Genomic DNA, 11,448 nt, shown 5'->3' with positions numbered 1-11,448 from the left:
GCACTTCGTCTGGCCCCTCACCTAGGACCTGTCTGCCTTGGGTGACCCTACTAGGGGCATGAAGCCCCTGACAGCATAGCTCCTAGGATCATTGGGACACTCAAACCCCTCCACCACGATAAGGTGGCAGCCCAGGGAGAGGGCACTGCTATTATTTTAGTTCAAATTTAATCCATCATCATGATTCTGACACCTTACAGTTCACTGGTGCTGCTGAGCCTTATTTTAAGGCCAGAGTTTAGAAGAGTTTGCCATTTTCTATACATTAATTTAGCAAACCAGCAAACTGATACATTCAGCAGCCTCAGCACCTCAGCATAGGGCATCATTAGTCTAGCCTGGACAAAATTGTTTACCTTATTCTCCACACTCCATGCATTCTGATAAATGTCACAGCTGATAAGGTACTAACTATTGATAACTATGAGACAGAACATCACAAAATTGACAGGACTGTCCATTTAAATGACATTTTTAGCTAGGATTTCATCGGTATGGTGCTGAGGTGACTTGACATAGCCTTGCCCAGTCACACATTGGCAAAGGCATGAAAATTGTGGTGTTTTGGAAATTGTGTGTGATTACTTCCTGGTAGGCCGTCTTGGACGGTTGATTGGCAGCTCTGCACCACACCCTCCGCAGCTGTAGTGGATCAGGCTCATCAGGCGTTCCATGGGTACTTAAGGCCTTGGTGGGAACCAGACCAGCGCTGGAGCATTGTTTACCATGCGGTAAAGTGCAAGAGCCTGAGAGAGACTTTGCTGTGTTTTTGTGTACTCCTGGTTGTAACTCAAGTGTTTGTTTTTTGAACCTGTGTTCAGGATTACCTACCTGTCTGGAACCAGTCTGGTCTGCATCCAAGTGCCTGCTGTCCATTTTAGTACTCACCTGTTTTGCCTGAGCCTGTCTGCCAACGCTGCTGCCACCACCTGTAAGGGAAGGATTCATCAGTTACCAACAGAGATTACCACTGAACCTCCACTGGAATTTATACTCGCCTCACTGTCGTCTCTCCGTGTCGTGGATCACGCCTCTCACCGTAAGCTCGCTCTCCCGGACAAGAATCATTACTCGCACTTTGCCTGTTCATCTCCGAAGAGAATCCTCAGATTCACACAACCCTCTGTTTCCAGGTCCCGGTTCCTGTTTCCTCTGCGCACGTTTAAACATCACTGTAAATAAAATCACTTCCGTTATTTTGGCCTCTGTGTCTGTCTATTGCCGAGCTGCTCTATTTAGAAAAGCCCAGATCCTGACAAAAATAGGCTCATCTTTTTTTGTTGTTGTTGTTCACCAAGGGATGCCAACTGGCTTGAGGTGACATGGCTATGTAGAAGTGCAACAAATTGTCTTGCTAAACAATCCATATTAGAAATTTTTTTCAATCAATTTGTATTGAGAAATTAGAGCAACAATGAAACTTTTTGATGTTTTTTTAAAGTGTTTTATAAAAAATAACACCTGTAGTCTAAGAGACAGGGAATGCTTTCCTTATATTTTTGGAGAAAATACCAATATGCTCTAAGTTTGAAGATTCAGGTAAAATTCTAATAAATTGGACTGTCCAAAAAGAAGGAAAATAAAAACTATTGTGTTTTGTTCCAAAATTAATGATTAGACAGTCAACCTGTCTGCTTTCATTTGCATTCCCCCATCAAGCACTCTTAATGTGCACTCATTGCCCATACACCAGACTACTTCAGAGCTCTCCCGCACCGAGAACAAAAAAAATTGCAGACAAACGTTTCAAAAGTAAAGACAAAGAAATACAATAGATTGGAAAAGTGAATCTGCAGTGATCACTTAAAACCAAAGGATTGTGTGTCGTTTGAGGATCCACTATAGAAATGTGTGCATCTGTCCAATTCACAAAGCCTTTGCAAAGGGAGAAGTGTGCCTCCAACTGTGCTGCCAACCAGTGTCTCCATGTGATGATATAGTAAATAAGGTCTTAATGAAATATTTGATTCTTGAAAAACAGTTCTGTTTGCAACATGTAGCTTGGATAATATCAGGGAAAATAGTAAACATCCTCTTTTCTAGTGATGAGTGACAAACATGGTTGTGTCTTCAAATAAATGGTCAAATAGTATGAAAAATACATTTGTCGGTTTACATTCAGAATACAAAACCATATGATTATAAACCATTTCAATAAATTGAGCTTTCCAAACAGAAATTAAACAAACCCCAAATAATTATTTTGTGGGATAAGTATTTCACAATAGTAATCACAACCTCCATTTCTGCCCTGTTCTGCAGCTGTGCTGAGGGGTGAGACAGAGTTTAACATGCATCATTTATGTCACGTGTCAAACTCCAATCCTCTGGGGCTGCTCTCCTGCATGTTTTAGGTGTGTTCTTGCTTTAAACACGTTCATAAGATAAGTAGATTTGGACGAGTTTTTCAATAATTATCATCAGTATGGTTTTTAGACATGGACATTTGCATATGACACAATTTAGGTGGGTTGGAGACACCCTCGTGGACTTTGTGACTATTTTGAGAGAAAAGCTGTTGCTCAAATGTTTGAACATTCTCAAAACTTAAGCAACAATATTGTGAGCCTCCGTGACTCACGCAAGGAAACTTGTAACAGAACATACCTTTTAAAGTTTGCTTTAAATAATTGTTAATAATATATCTTAGAAATAATTTTTGTGTTGAAAAACATGGATCCAATGGATCCTTTGGATTGCAGCAAACATTCTTGCGGCAAGGTTGTCTGTATTGTGGAGATGACATTAATTAACTAATAATTGGAGTTTGTTTTGCAATATGAAAACATAAATATATACACACACACATGCACGCACACACACACAGCTCAAAAAAATAAAGGGAACACATAAATAACACATCCTAGATCTGGATGAATGAAATGTTTTCATTGAATACTTTGTTCTGTACAAAGTTGAATGTGCTGACAATAAAACCAGACAAAAATCATCAATGGAAATCAAATTTATTAACCAATGGAGGCCTGGATTTGGAGTCACGCCCAAAATTAAAGTGGAAAAACACACTACAGGCTGATCTAACTTTGATGTAATGTCCTTAAAACACGTCAAAATGAGGCTCAGTATTGTCTGTGGCCTGTATGACCTCCCTACAATGCCGGGCATGCTTCTGATGAGGTGGCAGATGGTCTCCTGAGGGATCTCCTCCCAGACATGGACTAAAGCATCTGCCAACTCCTGGACAGTCTGTGGTGCAACGTGACGTTGGTGGATGGAGCGAGACATGATGTCCCAGATGTGCTCAATCAGATTCAGGTCTGGGGAACGAGCGGGCCAGTCCATAGCTTCAATGCCTTCATATTGCAGGAACTGCTGACACACTCCAGCCACATGAGGTCTAGCATTGTCCTGCATGAGGAGGAACTCAGGGCCAACCATACCAGCATAGGGTCTCACAAGGGGTCTAAGGATCTCATCTCGCAGTCATGCTACCTCTGGCGAGCACATGCAGGGCTGTGCGGCCCTCAAAGAAATGCCACCCCACACCATTTGTGCATACACATGCACATTTGTGGTCTGCTGGAGGTCATTTTGCATGGCTCTGGCAGTGCTCCTCCTGTTCCTCCTTGCACAAAGGCGGAGGTAGCAGTCATACTGCTGGGTTGTTACCCTCCTACGGCCTCCTCCACATCACCTGGAGTACTGGCCTGTTCCCTGGTAGCACCTCCAGGCTCTGGACACTATGCTGACAGACACAGCAGACCTTCTTGCCACAGCTCACATTGATGTGCCATCCTGGATGAGCTGCACTACCTGAGCCATTTGTGTGGGTTGTAGAGTCCATCTCATGCTACTACGAGTGTGAAAGCACCACCAACATTCAAAAGTGACCAAAACATCAGCCAGAAAGCATAGGTACTAAGAAGTGGTCTGTGGTCCCCACCTGCAAAACCACTTCTTCATTGAGTGTGTTTTGCTAATTGCCAATAATTTCCACCTGTTGTCTTTTCCATGTGCACAACAGCATGTGAAATTGATTGCCAATCAGTGTTGCTTCTTAAGTGGACAGTTTGCTTTCGCAGGTTTGATTTACTTGGAGTTATATTGTGTTTTTTAAGTGTTCCCTTTATTTTTTTTAGCAGTATATATATATATATATATATATATATATATATATATATATCAAATCGCATGTTAGTTCAATTTGAAACCTGCTTTTATCTGATGTCTGTTTTGGAGCACATCCAATGCATGAAAAAAAAAATTTGAGAATAGAGACACATTTATAAAAACTCCTGACTAGAAACACAAAAGATGAGGTATGTAAAATCCAATCAGGTGCAGTTACCAAGAAGGTTTTGTTTGATAACACATTCCTCCAACAAAATACTTGCAACTTTCAGATAAAAATTAATTTCTGCTTTGTCTTCAGTGTTGCTAATAGCAACTATGATGATAAACAATTGCCTTTGGTTAAAGAGAATGGTGTTAGCATATGCACATAATGAGAAAATAAACACTGTACTGGCACTGGCTGATGAAACAAAGGAAGAAAGGATCTTTGTTATTCAAAGGGAAGAGTGAGTCACCAGAACTGAGGAACACCAGAGAGGAAAATGCCATTCTTTTCAATCTACGAAAGAGAGAAAAACAGGCAAAACGGAGTAGGTACAATATGCTGCTGTGCATATTGTCAGATAAATGTAGTTAGGGAATAAAAAAAAAATCTCAACTTACATTTTTATTCAATCAGCTGCTGTTTTCATGTTTTTGTTGTTGTTTTGTTTTTTTGGATACTTTGTGCTATTTAAGCCAGTCATACATCAAAACTTTCAGCACTCTCAAGAAATAAGCTTTGTGCCAAAAGATCACTGAACAAATAGCTTAAGCAAATAAAATCTTTCAAGTGTAAAAAAGTATACAATAAAACACTAATAGGAACATTGTGAAGAGAAGGGCAACACTTTGAGCTTTTCTTCTCCTTCAGCGTTTAAGATTGTGCCCCTAAGTCTGTCCAGATACAAGAGACATCCAGTTGGTCTGATTACAAAGGCGGTCAGTGTGTGCAGGCCCTCAGCCACTCTCTAAATATGGTCATATGTGTGTTTGTCTGTGTTTTACTACTGTATCCAAGGCAAAGCTGCGTCTCTAAGTTTCCATCCTCCTCCTTCTCCTGCTGCTGCTCCTCCCCTTTGAAGCGGCAATTTCCTGAACCGAGGCCAGGAAACTCTGCGTCAGTATTTTGGGCTGAAAGGCAGAGTGGATGAAGGCGGGGGGTGAGGGATAACTGTAGGGTGTGGGAGGCTTTATATAGACACACTTTATGTGCCTCAGTTTGCTGATGATAGTGGCTAAGTAGAGAAAGAAAAAGAAGAAAAACATAGAGGAAGAGAGAAAACTAAAAAGTTTAACTTTAAGTATGGAACAAAACAAAGAATGGGTGATGACAGAGACAGACTGATAATTAATTAAAGGTCTAGCATTTCTTGAAGAAATGTGTATTACCTTCAGAGTTTAAAACTAAAATCACCTCATGCTGAGAAGGGATAGAGTGATACAATGCCTATAAAACGTATTCCCCCTTGGATGTTTTATGCTTTCATTGCTGTCATTAATCATTCATGGTCAATATAAAATGGCCTTTTTGACAAAAACTAAAAAATATATATCAAAAAACCTTGTTCAATGCCAAAGTGAAATCAAATTTCGGTAACACTTCCTTTTACAGTCCATTAATTACCATGTAATTAACAGGTAAGTACATAGTAAATTAAAGCATATTACAATGTCATTAAAACAGATTTTAGAGGGTATTTACAGTCATATTACTGTTTAATAGTACCTACTTTACCTACCATTTACCTATGAATTACACAGTAAATTGACAGATATTTCCAGGCTGTGCTACTGCAAAGACATTTATGCAGATGAGTTTTTACATAGATTTTAAGCAGCTATTACCATGTAATACTCATTTTGTGTTTAAGTTGTTCCTAAACTAGCAACAAGACATTGAATCATTACCAGGTAATACACAACATATTATCCAGTAGGTAAAAGGAAATTGCACTGTAAACAATGTGTTGTCATTAATAATAATACATCTGTTTTCTGTAAAATAGTAACAGGGATTCCACAAGGAACCATCTTAGGTCCGGTCCTTTTCAGTTTGTATGTTAACAGTCTTCCTAAAATTTGTCCTGAAGTCAACCTGCAAATGTATGCTGATGACACCATTCTTTACACATCGGATAAAAGCAGTATTGTAGTCAGTGAAAAACTTCAGAACAGCTTGCAGAGATTATCATCATGGCTAAAGGATTCTTGCTTAATTCTTAATACAAAGAAAACAAAGTGCATTTGCTTTTCAATCAAGACAATGTCACTACAGTCTTTGAATATCCAGATTACTGGAGACCCTATTGAACAAGTATCACAGGAAAAATATTTGGGAATAATTCTGGATGCTAAGTTAAATTCCACGAGCCATGTTGACAAAATCTGCAAAACTGTTAGGTCAAATATAAACTGTTTTAAAATTATTAGAAATTGTTTAACACTTCAACGTGCAGAGATGTTTTTGAACTAAATGATCTTCTCACATTTTTCTTATGGAGCTACTGTTTGGTCTCAGACTAGTCAAACTATACTCAAACCATTAGCAAGTCTCTACAACCGGGCTTTAGAGGTTTTAAATCAAAAGCCAATTCGATTTTATCACTGTCATATTTTGGTTAAATTGGGCATTTTGAATTTTACTAATTTTATAAATTATAATCTTTTAAAATTGATTTTTAAGTGTTTAAATGGATATGCACCTACACCATTAAGTGATTGTATACAGAGACTGCAGGGCTATAGCAGATCTACCAGAGCGGCTTTGGGTGGAAATTGTAGGGTCCCCTTTCGAAGAACCACTTTTGCTCAAAGTGCTCTGTCCGTGAGAGGATCCACAGTTTGGAACTCACTTCCTGTTGATTTAAAGTCTATAACCAGTTTTAGTACGTTCAAAAAACAAACAAAACTTTGGTTATGTCAAAAACAGAACTGTATCCATTCTTGATTTTTTATGTTTCACCCTTTGTAGATGTTGTCAACATTATGTTGTGCTATTTTAAATTATTATTACTTCTATTTTAAGAGCTACTGTTTAAAAGCCCATCTAGGGACAAGTGCTGCAAATTAGCTGTTGCTATTGCACTATGACGCAAACACGGGACTGCTGTTTTGTTCAGTTTGTCTATGTCGATGTGTGTCTGTCCCTATCAAACAAACTTGAAATAAATAAATAAATAAAAGAAAGTCTGTCTTGTTTCTTAGATTTTAAGCCGCTATTACAATGTAATACTCATTGTGTGTTTAAGTTGTTCCTAAACTAGCAACAAGACATTAAATCATTATTAGGTAATACACAACATATTACCCAGTAGGTAAAAGGAAACTGTACTGTAAAAGAAAGTCTGTCTTGTTTGGTGGATAGAATCAAAAGTATGTACTTTTATTTCAGTCTAAATCACACAGCACAAACCAAATGAAAAACTATGGCAACAACACCATGTTAAGCAAGAAAACGATTCTCCTCTTTCTGAAGACGATTCTCCTCCTTCAGAAGACGAGTCTCCTCTTTCAGTAACTTAAAATCTTCTTGAAATTTCTTCATGGTGGGAGCAAATGCAGCGCATTGGTAATTGGTAGTAATTATATGCAACACAGTAGCAATGTAATAGTACTGAGGCTGCAAAGTTTTTTTTTTCCTTTTCTGTGTAGTGTGTACTGATTTGAACTGCACAGATCAAATGAAGAGCTTTGTCCCACTCTAATAACTTTCTCCCTCTGAGGTCATACAGCAGTGACTTCATTCTACTCAGAGCCGTTCACCTCCAGCCCAGATCCTGACTACAACAGGGAGGACGTGTCTGTTAGTAAAGTCAGGTGATTGTAGAACGAAGAGTGAACCGTGAATAGGCTGTAGTTTACCTGAACTTTGAGATGCATCGGTGTAACACTCACAATAGAGTTTCTTTATGTCAAAGTGTTGGAGGTTGCCTGACCCAGAACAGAGGGACCGACTGAAGCTGCATATGTTGTTGTCCTCCCTCTCTCCACATGCCTGTGTTGAAGTCATTCTGACAAAGTACATTAAGTAAAGTGAATAATAACAGAAAATGCAATGCTGTCCACAAGTCTAAAACTCCTGGGACAGGGAATGAGCCTTTTTCAGTCTTCTAGTCAAAATTCAAATGTTACTTAACTACAGCATCTTGTGTTTCAGGAGTTGCAGAAAGGCAACACACAGAGGCAGAGACATCACTCGATCTCTCAGTGAGGGGTCAATTTTCTCTAGATCTCACATTTTACTGCCATCATGGATGGACATTATGCATAGGTAAAATAAACTTTATACACTCTCAAACTCTCATTCTGCACATATTTTCCTGTCAGATAGTTACATTAGTAATTTTCATATTTTGCATTAGTCTGTCACACGGATTAAGAAGGAGACAGGCTGACATGCTAGAAGATGGGGTGACTGGAATCAGCAAATCACTAACAAGAATGACTACAGTTTTGCAGAAAAATCTGTTCTGTGGCAGTAAGGCGACTTTAGAGACAAAAGCAAATGCAAGTTGGAGGAAGAGGTGCTTTTGTGGCTATAGATGAAAGCAAATCCAGACACAAAAGAAAGGTAAAGTTTTACTTTAGTGTGTCTGTATTATTGTTTTTGTTTATAGTGGTTTATTGTGTTTGGCTTTCAAACATTACATGAGTTGAAAATGAAAAGCCATAAAAACTGGTGCAAGTATGTCATGTATCAGGTAAACCATATATGACCAGTAGAACATTAAATTTCTACCAAGATCTTTGTCTCTATTGACTATAACCTTGTAATTTGTGATCTTAGTTGTGTCTTTCTCAGGAAATGTTTTTGCTGACATTTTGCTTATTTTTCAGTATAGACGTGGACAAACCTGGAGAAGACGTTCCTGGGTGTTTGGAAATCTGGAAGTTAAAAAGTCTAGAAGGCGGCCAATATTAAAACTTGTGAAAAATCAATCCAGGAGGAGATTGCTTCCAATAATAAGAAAGTATGTCAAACTTGGAAGTTCAGTGATCAGTGACTGCTGGGGTGCATACAATGGTTTGTCACATGATGGGTATATTAACTATCAGGTAAATCACCGAAGACATTTTGTTCATCCTGGCAGTGATGCTCATACACAGCACATTGAGAGGGTATGGCAAAATTAAAAAGAGGACATCTACCGATACAGAGGAAATCTAACAGAGAAGGACTTCAAAATGAACCTAAAGTTCATAGAGTCGAACCACTGGCTTGCAAAAGAAAATAGGTCTGCCATTCTTGGACGCTTATTTAAAGACATAAGAGCATGTTTTAAAGTGTAACATTTTATTTTAAAAAGATGTTTTCATATCAGCCAGAATAGTTTTCCCATTCTTTTATGTTGATTTGTAAATGCACCCCTCCAGTTTTTCCCCATTTTCTCACATTACAGAATGGTGTCATGCAGACATAAGTAGCTGCGCTGACTTTGTCAAACCACCTTTGACTGTAATTACAACAGTGTCATGTAGATTATGGATTTCCAAGCTTTGCTTAAATTTAAACAGAAATTTTTGCAAAATATGTAATATGGGGTATGAAAAAGTTCAAGCCAAAATGTTATCAATGGGTATCATAGACACATTTTTTTACATGTTTCGTTTTTGTGGGTAATTAAATAAACTGTTGGGGTCTGGGAGTCTTCTCCCTTTGTTTGTTGCCTACTGCTTCTGAGCTGACAGGAGAGGCTTAAGAGGAGTGCGCTGCCGGCAATTCTTCGCCAGTGTGTTAACCGACGTGGTATGTGTTGTGTTCCCTCGGTCCCTGGTCTTCTCTGTAGACTTTCTTACGTTTCTCTTTGTGCTCCTCCTCAGGAATTCCCTACGCTCCAGTTACCTCGTCAGGAAATTACTCAAGCCATCCTGTTGAACCATAGACATTTGAGTCAACCTGTAACTGTTTTTATACAAAGGAAAACTAACAATAGAGTCAATACTAGAGCTTTAAGCAGGGGTGATTGTAACATACAGCGGCGCAGGACAAAATTTAGCCAAATTGTGGTGTCTATCAGAGGTACACAGTCATGGAACTCACTGCCAGCACATGTTAGAAACTGTGAGAACTATCTGTCATTCAAGAAAACCTTAAAACAGTGGTTAAAAACAAATCAGTCCTGTACTCACATGTAAATTGACTAAAATCACCATTTAATAGTTTATGTTGATTTGTTTGACTTGTGTTGTCTGTAAATTTTTGTCTGTTTTCTGGTGCCTGCCTTAGGACAACAGATGAAATGTAGCCATTGTTGCTAATTCTGTCATATTTACTGTGATGCTTGTTGCTCATATGTTGATTAATATGCGCTGACCTAAAAAAAAAAAAAGAAAAAACAAACAAACTCTGAGGACCTTCGCTGGCAGCTCCCTGTTCAAGCCCTCCTTCCGATCAAACTCTGCTCGCCCTCTCAGCCGATCTACCAAACCATTCTCCTGCACCCCCATCAACTTCCTGGTTCCGAACACCACCTTGCTCTCCACCTTGGATTACTCAAGCTTCAGTTTCTACCCCTTAGACCCCCCTCATCCGTCCCTGGCGGTGAACCATCAACTTCTCTGTAAGCGATCTAGCAAAATTATTAATTCCCTTCCTTCCTTCCAGATCCTAGTCTTCACTTTTTCACACAGTCAAGGATCCATCTTAGAGTTTCACGTTCCGGACCATTCATTCTCATTTGTTTCAATAAACCTTTTAAACTCTTTCTCTGCCTCCCGAGTGTGTTCTGCATGTGGGCCAAATCAATTCATAAACCATGACATAAACTATGGTTTGAATTTTGTTGTCTGAATGGCAGAAGTTTGTATTTCACATCTATGTCAAACAAGTGTCTCCAGTTTGACTTATATGGTAAAAGCTGCTTAAAATCTAAGAAACACGGTAGACTTTCTTTTACAGTAGTTTCCTTTTACCTACTGGGTAATTGTGTGAATGCTTTTAAGCATTCACACAATTGCATTGCATGAGGTAGTACAATGCCTTGCGAAGCAAGGCCTCTCTTACTCTCTTACTCTACACCGGTGTCTCTTTATTGGGGGCCTGCCAGCAATGCATGCAGGCCTCTATTACTCTACACCGAATAAGGTGTCTCTTTATTATTATTGGGGCCTGCCAGCAGTGCATAGAGAGCAGTACAATGCCTTGCTTCGCAAGGCATTGTACTGCCTCATGCAATGCATGCAGGCCTCTATTACTCTACACCTCGTAAAAGTGTCTCTTTATTATTATTATATATTATTAATCCGTTACCCTTAATGCAGCCCGAACCGGGCAAAGAACCCCCACAAATTTTATATCAGAACGACCGGCTCGGTCTCGGCATGAGGGCTACTATTTGTATTCGCGTTTCGTGTTACTATGGCGACGTAATT

The 11,448-nt window shown here is 39.1% G+C and overlaps 2 long non-coding RNA genes across 9 annotated transcripts in view; one reads left to right on the top strand and one right to left on the bottom strand.

Moving 5' to 3' along the window:
- The window catches only part of LOC112451431, a 102,462-nt gene that overhangs the window by 53,970 nt on the left and 37,044 nt on the right, over positions 1-11,448 (bottom strand). The window lies entirely within an intron of this gene.
- On the top strand, positions 75-1,187 carry LOC119617490. Its single transcript, XR_005233796.1, has 3 exons — positions 75-731; positions 822-1,039; positions 1,134-1,187. It is a non-coding gene; the product is annotated as an uncharacterized LOC119617490 (long non-coding RNA).

The sequence above is a fragment of the Kryptolebias marmoratus genome, linkage group LG11 (genome assembly GCF_001649575.2).
Source record: "Kryptolebias marmoratus isolate JLee-2015 linkage group LG11, ASM164957v2, whole genome shotgun sequence".
Classification (NCBI taxonomy): Eukaryota; Metazoa; Chordata; class Actinopteri; order Cyprinodontiformes; family Rivulidae; genus Kryptolebias; species Kryptolebias marmoratus.
This window is presented reverse-complemented; position numbering and strand designations above follow the sequence as displayed.